This window comes from Oryctolagus cuniculus, chromosome 5 (assembly GCF_964237555.1).
Source record: "Oryctolagus cuniculus chromosome 5, mOryCun1.1, whole genome shotgun sequence".
Taxonomy (NCBI): domain Eukaryota; kingdom Metazoa; phylum Chordata; class Mammalia; order Lagomorpha; family Leporidae; genus Oryctolagus; species Oryctolagus cuniculus.
Window position 1 is genome coordinate 32,070,834 of NC_091436.1, and position 12,407 is coordinate 32,083,240.

The following is a 12,407-nucleotide window of genomic DNA, read 5'->3' on the forward strand; positions in this document are numbered from 1 at the left end:
CTGAACTTGGTTCAAAGATGATTTTTTTGTTTTTTTTCTTTAAAGATTTATTTGTTTGTTTGAAAGGCAGAGTTACAAAGAGATAGGGGAAGAAAGAGAGATCTTCCATCCAATTGTTCATTCCCCGAATGGCTACAATAGCCAGGGGTGGCCAGCCCGAAGCCAGGAGCTTCATCTGGGTGTCCCATGTGAGTGCAGGGGATCAAGCACTTGAGCCATCTCCTGCTGCTTTCCCAAGTGCATTAGCAGGGAGCTGGATTAGAACTGGAGCAGTTGGAACTTGAGCCAGTACGCATATGTGATGCCAACACTGCAGATGGCAGCTTAACCTGCTATGCCACAATGCCAGTCCCCTTTTCTGTTTTTATTCATGTTAAAAATTAATATAAAGCAAACCATTTTCCTGTATTTCATTGATATAATTCTAAAAAGATAACGATACTTCTCCCTCTCTGAATCCTCCCTTCTTTTTTTTTTCCTTTAATTTTTGCAGTACGATGCTTTCAGTTTACTTTATAATCACAGGCTTACTGCACCACCAACTGTAATGTTCAATAAGTAAAAAGTAGAAAGGCCATTATTTCACAGGAATATAGAAAAAGGCTATAAGCAGTAATGGAATCATAAGATGTCAGTTTCATTCTTATTGTGGTTTTTTTGCATTCTATATTAACTGCCACATATCAGAGAAAACATATGCTATTTGTCTTTTTGGGGACAGGCTTATTTCACTAAGCATATTGGTCTCCAGTTGCATAATATAGACACATACATACCCAGGAATGCCGATTGAATGCTGCAGTGAATTTGCCAGTAGATGCAAAACTGATTAGTATATAAGGCATTTCTGTACGTATAAATGTTGACATCATTTTTTTGTTTGGGGGGATATGAGTTATATCTCTGCCAGACTATATTCATATGCACTGCTGTGGATAAGAACTATTTGCATTACTATTGGTTTTTACAACTTAGTGGTTACTCAAATAGCCTTGGTACACCGTGGTAAAATCAGATAATTCCCAAAGGATGTGCTTCAAAGCCCAGTGCTCTACTGACTGGATACCCAATACCCTCTTTGGCGTATTACCAAATCTTGACATCTTTTTTTCTGACTAAGGCTGGTCACCTGTCTACGCAAGTCTCTGCAAGTGCTCCAAACCCAAACAGATGGAAGGGACCTGTTGTTTTCCTTTCTCTGCTGCTCTGTCCCATGAATCAATGTGTGCCCTGGGACAGTCCTGGAATACCTTGTTTGAAACAGGGGTCCCAGTCTTGGTTGTTCATGTCAGGAAACATGTGCAGGTTGGATATTAGAATGTCAGTCTTTAAGTTTTGGGGGGAACAAGAGTTTCAGGGTATGCAGCCAGAACCAAGTCAGGGGTATGTCAACATAATGCCTACACTACAGTGTCTGGAAACTCAACATCATTAAAAAAAATTTGAGAAGCACATGTATACATACACACACATACACGCACATGGCCCAGGGGTAAGGGGAGAGAGGGTGCTTATGTGTTGTTTCATTCCTAAATGCCTGCAGTGGCTGGGTTGGATCTGAGGCCAAGAGTTGGTAATGCAGTTTGTTAGGTTTCCCACATCAGTGGCAGGAGCCCAGTTAGTTAAGCCATCATCACTGCTTCCCAGGGTCTGCAATAGCAGGCTAGAGTCAGGAGCTGGAGCCAGGAATTGGACACAGGTTCTCCAGTATGTGACATGGGCATTTTAACTGCTTGGCTAAATGCCCATTCCCTGGCTTTATTTTTAACTAAGAAATCATCGTTGTCATAAGTGGGAATTTCAGTAGTCTAGACTTCTCCAAATAGGTTTATTTTTGGGAGTAAAAGGAAAAATCCGTATATTTTTGAGGGCTGGTCAACTTGTAAAGTTTCACACACCTGATTAAAATTTAACACAAGGCTTGTAATTTAACACAAGTCACACCCAAATAAACAGCATACATTGCTGCATGCTAGGTGCTGTGCCAAGAATTCTACAATACATGATCTTCAGTCTCGGAAACAGTTTTATGTGGCAGATGGCATCTGTCGAATGCCAAATTATTGAGTGCTGGGCCAGAATGAGATTAGTAAACAAACAAACAAATTCCCTTTAGATAATAAAGACAATGTGCATTGAATATATTGTTGATGTAAACATATATCTGAATTGTGAAATACATAAAGAAATGACTGAGGTAACATCCACACAGCAGACTCATAGAATGACCATTGCTTTAAGTAGCACTCTGACCTCAGACTCAGCCCTTAAAGCATCCTGGTCTGGCTGAAAAGCCCATGAGAGCATTTCAGGCATGGAAATCCAAGACACTGGCAAAAAAGGATCTCTGTGAGTGAGACTCCAGTGGAAAGAAGTGGCCAGTAAAGAAGGATATACTTTTCTCTGAAGGGAGAAGATAACTTCCAATTTACTAATGGACTTGTCTAAATACTGACGGAGTTTGTGGATTCAGTAGGCTTCCATAGCCTAGGCAGATCATGTCAAGAGCCTTGAGTGGTCATTGACATTGTACATAAGAGTGTTAATTGTTAAATTAGCAACAGAAGTCACTGTGCATTAACTTCCCATGTAGAACCTCTGTCCTCAATTAGTTGCATTATGACAGTTAACTGTAAAACTTGTTCTCAGATAGTTTTTTTTGTGTGTGTGTGTGTGTGCGCGCGCGCAAATTTTTGTTGAAATCCTTACTTAGTATAGAGTTGGTCTTCTGTGTACAAAGTTAATTGAAAATGAATCTTAATGGAGAATGGGACTGGGAAGGGGAGAGGGAGGAAGAGGTGGGGTGAGAGTGTTGGTGGGAGGGCGGGTATGGTGGGAAGAATAACTATATTCCTAAAGTTGTACTTATGAAATTTGTATTCATAAAAGCTTTCTTTGGGGGAAAAAGAATAATTTTAAAAAAAGAAATGACTGAGGTAGCAATATAGGCTACCTCTGAACATTCCAAGTGCTATCTATGGATGCCTACTTTATATAACATTGGTAATTACTTTTTAAAATTTATTTGACAGGTAGAGATATAGATAGAGACAGAAAAGTCTTCCTCCCATTGGTTCACCCCTCAAATGGCTGCTATGACTGGCGCTGCGCCGATCCAAAGCCAGGAACCAGGTGCTTCTTCCTGGTCTCCCATGCAGGTGAAGGAGTCCAAGCACCTGGGCCATCCTCTACTGCCCTCCTGGGCCACAGCAGAGAGCTGGACTGAAAGAGGAACAACCGGGACTAGAACCAGGCACCCATATGGGATGCCGGCGCTGCAGGCGGAGGATTAACCAAGTGAGCCATGGCGCTGGCCCCTGTAATTACTTTTTGAGTTGCTAGCCATAAGATAATTCCTAGATCTTGGAGAATTGGTCTTGGAAACTAGGTTTGGTTGATCCAGTGAAAATTCAGATCTTTAGGCCGGTGTTGTGGCTCAATAGGCTAATCCTCCACCTGCGCCTGGGTTCTAGTCCCAGTCGGGGCGCCCGATTCTGTCCTGGTTGCCCCTCTTCCAGTCCAGCTTTCTGCTGTGGCCCGGGAGTGCAGTGGAGGATAGTCCAAGTCTTTGGGCCCTGCACCCGCATGGGAGACCAGGAGAAGCACCTGGCTCCTGGCTTTGGATCAGCGCGGTGCGCCGGCCGCAGCGTGCTGGCTGCAGCGGCCATTGGAGGGTGAACCAACGGTGAAAGGAAGACCTTTCTCTCTGTCTCTCTCTCTCTCCCTGTCCACTCTGCCTGTCAAAAAAAAAAAAAATTTTTTTTTTTTCAAAAGTAACTCCTGATCAGTGTCCCAGAACCTCTGGTCCAGTGTTTACTGTTTATTTTCAGTAGAGTAAGAAAGGCTTGTAGACACTCTAGAGGATCAGGGAGTCTGGCTTTAAAAGGCAGTGCAGTTGTTAGTGTATGTGTATAATTGGGGTCGCAAAACAGGGTTGAGGTAGAAGCTGCTTGGCTTGACCTGGTGAAATTAGAGACAGTGTTGTAGCTTGCATGTGAGTTATGACGAGAATAGTTGGCTGTACTTTTCTTGCCAGGCAACTTCTTGTGTTGCCAATATTTTGTGTGCTTAAAGTATACTTGGCAGTTAGTAAATCTGAAATAAAATTGGAAAGGAAATGCTAGTCTCTACTCTTACCAGAATTCTAGAATTTTCTTCCCCTTATAAAATCAGTGGTGCAGAAAATTCAATTGACTCTTCAAAATGACTGCAGTGGGTTACCCAAGGACCGATCCTGCTGTGTTTATTAGGATGCTCTGCAGATCTGTGTTGTTTGTTTCTAGAATCTGAAATTAAGGGTTCTCAGCATTATGAAATCCTGGCACAGTCATTTATGCTCTTGACTTGCTTCACATTTCATTGGCTGGAATATTTTGTGTTTACTAATCCATTTGACATGTGTTTAAGTGAATGGCACACATATGACATCAGTGTCAACTTTGATTAATTTATCATAGCAAGGTATGACAAAAATCCACACTTAATCATGAAGAAAGTGTGTTAAAGTGAAAGGATTGGTTGCAGAAACATACTGATTGAGAAGGCAAGATGCAGGCACACACACGAGCTGCTGGTGGGCACCATCAGAGTCATTCCTGCAGGGTTAGGGAGTGGCTTGATGGGATTTATGGGAAGTCCGGAAGCTCAGCTAGAATCCTTTGCTTCCTAACTCTGTCTGAGGCAATAGAGGGCAGGCAAAAGCTCCAAGCTGAAGAAGTTGTAGGTGTCTGAGTTATGTAACCTGCCCGGAGTATTTCAGTTCACTTAGAGCTGTCATCACTAGTGGCGCATGAAATCTTTGAGAGGACAAAACCTTGATATTGTCAGAGTGACACTCTTCTGCTTCAGCCACATGTTGTATGCACTGGGAACTAAAGTTAAGATACTGTATCTTCCTGTCTTGCCTGTCTTGGTGAAATATAAATAAGTAACAGGAAAGAGCACCTTCACAATTGCCAAGGTCCTTGGAGCTTAGGATGTCCCACTGCACAGATTTTCTTGAAGAGCTGTTTTTCATTTTGTTTAATGGGGAGCATTCTTCATGGATAATCTCTAGATTATCCAGGATTGGATCTTTCTATTTTTACCTGGATCTTTGTCCATTTCCTGTTGCTTTAACAGAACAATGATTTATAAAGACAAGAGGCTTATTTGGGCTCAAGGTTCTGGAAGCTGCAGAGTTCAAGATTGAACACCTGTAACTTCTCAGCTTCTGGTAAGGGGATTGTGCTGTTTCAATGCATGGCAGAAAGTGGAAGGGGAAGCCGACCTCACTTTATTAACCCCCCCATTCTTGTGCTAGCTAATGTGGTTCCCCAGGAGCAAATGTTCACTCACTCCTGCAAGGCGATGTTAATCCAGTCATGGGGACTCTGCCCTTCCATGAGACCCCACCTCTTGACTCTGCCTATTGCATACTTGAGTGTTGATGTGAGTTTTGGTGGCGACAAACCATAATCAAGCAATAACAACTTTAGCTGCAAGTTCATTTCTTTTTTTTTTTTTTTTAAGATTTGTTTTATTTATTTGAAAGAGTTACAGAGAGAGGTAGAGACAGAGAGGTCTTCCATCTGCTGGTTCACTCCCCAGGTGGCCACAATGGCTGGAGCTGCGCCACTCCAAAGCCAGGAGCCAGGAGCCAGAAGCTTCTTCTGGGTCTCCCACATGGGTGCAGGGGCCCAAGGACTTGGGCCATCTTCCACCGTGTTCCCAGGCCATAGCAGAGAGCTGGATCGGAAGAGCAGCTGGAACTCGAACCAGTGCCCATGTGAGATGCTGGCTCTTCAGGCCAGGCCTTAACCCGCTGTGCCACAGTGCCGACTCCTCATTTCTTTTTCATGTATATAAAATTTAAAAAATTATTTTCATTTTATTTGAAGCGTAGAGAGATCTTCCATCTGCTGGTTCACTCCCCAAATGCCTGCAACCTACAGAGCAGGAACAGATCAAAGGCAGGAGCCTAGAAACCAGTCTGGGTTTCCTGCATGGGCAGCAGGGACACCTGCTGCCTCCCAGGGTGCACATTAGCAGGAAGTTGGAATTAGAAGCAGAGCTGGTACTCAAACCCAGGCACTCCAACATTTTAATTGTTGTGCCAAATGGCTGCCCCTGCAAGTTTATTTCTAATCTGGCATAGAATGACAAGGGCCAGATCTTATCTTCAAGTAGTCCCAAAACAGAAAAAGTCATTCACACAAAAGCCAGTGTTGTGACACTGCTTGGGAATTTTGAAGCAAAATGTTACTGTGGTACTTGTATATTGCCAAACGTTGATTTTATTTTCAGGGCACAGCTGTTTGCGCCTTCCTTAAGAATAGCATTGGATGGACTGGAACACATTCGTTAGGGCAGAGGTCAGAGCTGTGAAGCAATTGTGACTTTCTGTTTTCCAAATTCACATTCTTTTGTTTGCTCTTCCTGGCTTGTTCTTCAGGGGAGTGAGGAGCACATGTGTTGTCAGAAAAGGTTTCTGTGTCGTGGAAGAAGCTGCATTTAATTTGAGAAGATTTTCTGAGAGCATCGAAAAGGAGAAAGGCCATGATTTGATAATCCAAGGCCCTAATCCACTTTCAGTTTTCAGTTACTTGCTCTCACTGTTGAAAGCTTAATTTTAGACTTGGAGCAAGGTGGAAGCTTCTGGTGATTTTATACTTAGTCTGTGAGGAATATCTTTTCAAGTCTTGTAATTCTTTCTCTTAGCCACAGAAGAAAGCATTGTCTGAGCCATAATATTCATTTTTTTCTAAAAGTCGTTTATTTATTTGAAAGGCAGAACTACAGAGAGAGATCTTCCATCTACTGGTTCAGTCCCCAAATGGCCACAATGGCCAGGGCTGGACCAGGTCAAAGATAGGAGCTTCATGCAGGTCTCCTGCAAGCGCCTACATACTTACGCCGTCCTCTGCTGCTTTCCCAGGCACATTAGCAGGGAACTGGGTCACAAGTATCCTGGACTTGAACCAGCATCCATATGGAATGCTGGCATCACAGGTGGCAGCATAACCTGCTGTGCCACAACACCGGCCCTCAAGCCATGATATTACATACCTCATATGTGGTCGGCAAGGACATATCCTCCTGGAGTAAAGTATATTACATAGCATTATATGAACTTCCTATGAGCATTATTTTTCACTTAAGCCAAGAATAATCATGGAACTGTGTATCTTTCTATTGTTCCTTGCTTTTAAGATGTGTAATTTTTTGTTGGAGCTTTCTTAGTAGCTTCTATATATTCCCTCTTAAAAAATCAATCTATTAAATAAATCTTGCTTTTTAAGGATTCAGTATTCAAAGGAGATTGATTCTTTAGGACAAAGATATATAAAAAGTTGCTATTCCCTGAGTCTTGCATCATAAGTCTGTGATGTGGCTAAGGAGGCACAGCTGAAAGTTAAGGCGAATGCAGTAGGATAAAGATAAATGCTTTGTTAGAAAGATCTGACAAAGCAGGAGCAGTTTCAATACTTCAAGGAATCCTTGACATATAATTCCTTGTCTGTCTTGTTTGCCCTGAATCTCTAGTACCCAGTTGAGTTCTTGGCACATAACAAGCACTTGACACATATTAATTGATTAAATGCATGACTATCTCACTTTGCCCTGCTAGTGTTTCAGTGGTTTTTGATGTCTGCTTTTCCTGCTTCATTGTGAGCTAATGGCAGAGGTCACATTTTATGGATTGTGCACATCCACCAGGACTCCTGTCTCAGTGTGTGGCCTGTGAGTGACATTTAACAATATTTATGGAATCCATCCCTTCCCTAGAGGGGCTTGCAGTCTGGCCCAAGAGACCACCCTAGAATCATGTAATGGGTTGTGTTAATGGTTGAAGGTTTATATAGAATGCTTTGAAGAAACCAGTGATGGAAAGAAGGGAGTGTACAAAAGGTTGGCTAAGACCTTGGACGGGATGTGGCATTTGAATTGAGTTTTGAAGGCTTACATGGAAAGCTAACATTAATTGAGCAATTATGTGCCAGTCATGGGAATAAATGAATCTCCCCACAAGGAAAGGGTAGGGAAAATAATTACCTGTGATAGAGCATTGGCAGTTAAAGATCAAAGAAGGCATCAACTCATGAGAAAGAGGAGGTGGTCAGTGAGATTGGACGATGGGGAGAAGAAAGAGCCTGGCCTTTGCAAATGTGCTTTTTTCCTTGTGATTTTAATTGGCTGAAAAGGGTACTTTTCCTTACAAGATTCCATAACTTGGACAAATTTGAATTTGCAATGCAGCTTAAGAGGAGGCTTCTTCCCTGGTTGAGTTCAGTTTTCAGAAGCGCAGGAGCTGTTCAGGAAGTGAAAGTGCCCATTAAGGAAATGGCTGTCACAGGCGAGGTAGATTTTTCATTCATGTATCCTCAACAGTGGAAGCCAAAGAATGAGAACTGCACCGAATGCTCTTACTGTTTTCTTACTCACTTGAAGCACTTCATTGCTCACAACATTGGCTCATAATAGAGAACATGATTCATTTGAAAAAAAAAAAAAAGAGATCCATTTGCTCAGCTTGCCACCGTGTGCTGGAAACGACATCTTTTTCAGAAATCTGCTTAGGTTTCAGGCTGTGTTCACCAGAGCTTCCTAACCACTGCTGAGGAGAAGGCTGTTCTCATGGGATTATGGAACTAAACCCCAGGTTAACTTGAAGATGCTCTCAGTTCCATACATGCTCATTCATTTGTGTTCATTGTCTGTTCATTCAAGAAAGAAGCCCCACTGCCTCCCAAGAATCCTTATCTGCATGGTTGCTGTTATTTTACAGGCACATCTTAGAATCAGCCCCCTTTAGCTTTAACTTTAGTAGCTACGTCAGACAGATAGGGACAGTGCTGCCTGATGTTTCTGACGACGCCCATTGCAGAGTCTTCCATGTCGTGCTTGCCACAGTAGGACAGGGAAAGGACACACTCTCGGGGGGTCTTATATACTTAAGGATTTCTTCACTAAGACTAAGGTGTCTCTCATTTCATAGTGGGAGACTGTTATAAACCCAAAATCAGTTGTTCTTCTGTGTCCATTCAGGACTGATTCTGCTCTGGAACACAGGGCTCTCCCTGTGGATACCAAAGTCCACAAGTGCTCAAGTCTTTTATATGAAGTGTATGATGTTTGCATTTAGCCTGTGCACATCTTCCCATATACTGTGTGTATGTATGTATTTGAGAAAGAGAGACAGACAGAGCTCATGTCCACTGGTCCATCTCCCAGATGCCCACAACTTCTAGGACTATACTTGGCCTGAATCTGGGAACTATATACAAGTCTCTCATGAAGGTGTTGGGAGCCCAGTTACTTAACCCATCGCCACTGCCTCCCAGGGCATTGATGGGAAGCTGGAGCCATAGCTGGGAATTGAACTTAGGCTCTGATGTGGGATATGAGCGTCTTAATTGTTGGGCCAGATACCTACTACCTACTCCCATACACTTTAAATCATCTCTGCATTACTGATAATACCTGTAAATGCTTTATAAATAGATTTATACTGTGATGACAAGGAGAAAAAGTCTGTATATGTTTAGTACAGATGTAATTTTTTTTCAAATATTTTGGTCTGAGCATGGGGACCATGCAGGTACAGAAGCTGACTGTATTTTTGATACTGGGCTCTCTGGGTGGCAAGGAATCCTCTGAGCATACTAATAATAACAGCAATAATAACAGTAAGATTAGAGTAGTTAAGTTGTAATTCTGGGAATCGGCTGGGTTTCATTCCTTTTGATTACCTGAAATGAACAAAGTGTTCTTTGGAGCGTCAGATGACTCCCTGAGAGATCTTTCTGGCTCAGACCCAGAGCTGTGGGTCTCACTGTCTGCGATGCCCTCCAGACCTGCTGGCAGGCTCACGGGAACCTCAAACTCACTTCCATAAAGAAATTGGTCCCCTTCCCTGCTTCCTAACATCACATGAAATACACCCAGCTTTCAAAACTGGGTTCCTTTGAAAATAATAAGGAATTTAAAAATAGTAGGAATATAAATCCTTTCCTTTTCCAAATTTATTACATTGTTTCCTTAGTTTGATGTTTACTTTTTAAAAATTTTATTGTTTTTATTTATTTGAAAGGCAGGAGAGGGGAGGCAGTGAACTCGCATCCACTTGTTCACTCCCCAAATGCCTCAACAGTCAAGACTGTGCCAGGCAAAGCCAGGAGCCAGGTGGAACCCCACATGATTCACAGGAATCCCATGTCCTTGAGCCATCACCTGCTTCCCAGGGTACACATTAGGTGGAAGCTGGAATTGAGACCAGAGCCAGTACTGATACCCTGAAATTCTTATATAGGATTCGGGCATCCAAGAGATATCTTAACTACTAGACCAAATGCCCACACCGTTATAATGTGTGAATTCTTGACACAGACTTTTTACCTAGTGAGACTATTATCTTTTATTCTTTCCTTTCCCTCTCTCCCTCCACTTCCCTCTCTCCCTCCCTTCCGTCCTTCTTTGCTTCCTTCCTTCAGTAACTATTGGTTAATGTGACATGGGTCTCCCCACAGAGCACCCAGGTGGTGGTCTCCACTCTTTCTTGTCACTGTTTCTTTGTTCACAGTTACCCCATCCCACTTCTGTATACTTCTCTCTTCCTTCTTTTTTTAAATTGATCCATTCATATGCTGTAAAATTCACTTTTTTAAAAAGATTTATTTATTTTGAAACTCAGAGTCACAGAGAGAGAGACAGAGATAACTTTCATCTGCTGGTTCATTCCCCAAATGGCCTCAGTGGTTGGAGCTGGGCCGATCCGAAGCCAGGAGCCATGTGGGTGCAGTGCCCAAGGACTTGGGCCATCCTCTACTGCTTTCCCAGGCTATAGTGGAGAGCTGGATTGGAAGAGGAGCAGCTGGGAAAGGAACTGATGCCCATATAGGATGCCAGTGCTGCAGGCAGCTGCTTACCCCACTACACCACAGCACCGGCTCCCTAAAATTCACTTTTAAAGTATACAATTTGCTCGTTTTCAGTAAACTCACAGAGTGTATGGACATCACTAATATATATTTTTTAAAGAATTACTTATTTGAGACAGAGTTATAGACAGGGAAAGAGAGAGGTATTCCATCTGCTGGTTCACTCCCCAAATGGCCACAAGGGCTGGAGCTGGACTGATCCGAAGCTAGGAGCCAGGAGCTTCTTCCAGGTCTCCCACATGGGTGCAGGGGCCCTAGTGCTTGAGCCATCTTCTATTGCTTTCCCAGGCCATTAGCAGAGAGCTGGATCAGAAGAGGAGCATTGGGGCACTAGCCCCTGAACATCACCAATATTTAACCTCAGAACATTTTTAGATTCTCAAATGTGAACCTCGTGCCCATTAGCAGTCACTCTGCTTATCTTCCTCCGCGCAGCTCCCTAAAATCTAATCTGCTTTCTAGCTGTGAATTTGTTAGCTTTAGCTATTTCATGGAAGTAGAATCACTCAAATCTGTGGCATTTTAAGGCTGGCTCCCTTCACTTAGCATGTTTTTGAGTTTTGTCTGTTGTAGCAAAGATCAGTTCTTCATTCATTTTACTGGGTGAATTCTATCCCATTTTATGGATCTGTAACATACTTTACTTATACAGGCATTAGTTGATGGACTTTTGGATTGTTTATATATTTTAGTTGATGGACTTTTGGATTGTTTATATATTTTAGCTGTCAGGGATGCAGTGACTCTGAACACCCATGTTGAATTATTGGTTAGGCATGTCATTTCAGTTCCCTTGAGTGTATACCTGGCAGTGGAATTGCTGGGCCATATTGGAGGTAACTATGCCTAACTTGTCAAATAATAGCTATGCATATTCATAGAGTATGGTGTGAAATTGTAGCACATGTATACAATGTGCAATGATCAAGTCAGGGTAATTAGCATACCCATCATCTCAAATATTTATCTTTTTTTGTGTATGTGTTGGGAACATTCAGATTTTCTCTTCTACCATTTTATATTGCATAATAAACCCAAACTATAATGACCCTATTGTGCTGTAGAATGTAATCCTCTTATCTAAATATATTTTCATACCTGTTAACTAACCACTATTCTCCACTTCTGTGAGATTGTCTTTTTTATATGCTTAACTTTTTGAGGAACCACTAAACCATTTTCTAAAGCAACTGTTCCATTTTCCAGTATCACCAACAATTTATGAAGAGTCCCCTTTATCCCGCTACTCACTAATGCATTATAAAAACTGTCTTGTCTTTTTGATTATAGTTATCAATGGTGTGGGTGGGTATGAAGTGTTACCTCATCATGGTTTTGATTTGCGTTCCCCTGATGACTAATGATGTTGAGCCTGTGTTCATGTGCTTATTGGCCATTTTTATATGTTTGGAGAACTCTCTAATCAGATTTTTGCACATTTTTATGGTTGTCTTTTTATTGGTAAGTTGTAATACTTCTTTACATATT

The 12,407-nt window shown here is 42.2% G+C and overlaps 1 protein-coding gene across 3 annotated transcripts in view; it reads left to right on the top strand.

The window, feature by feature from the left end:
• MAP3K5 (mitogen-activated protein kinase kinase kinase 5) overlaps positions 1-12,407 on the top strand; it is a 259,401-nt gene that overhangs the window by 12,512 nt on the left and 234,482 nt on the right. The gene's annotated exons all lie outside the window — the stretch shown is intronic.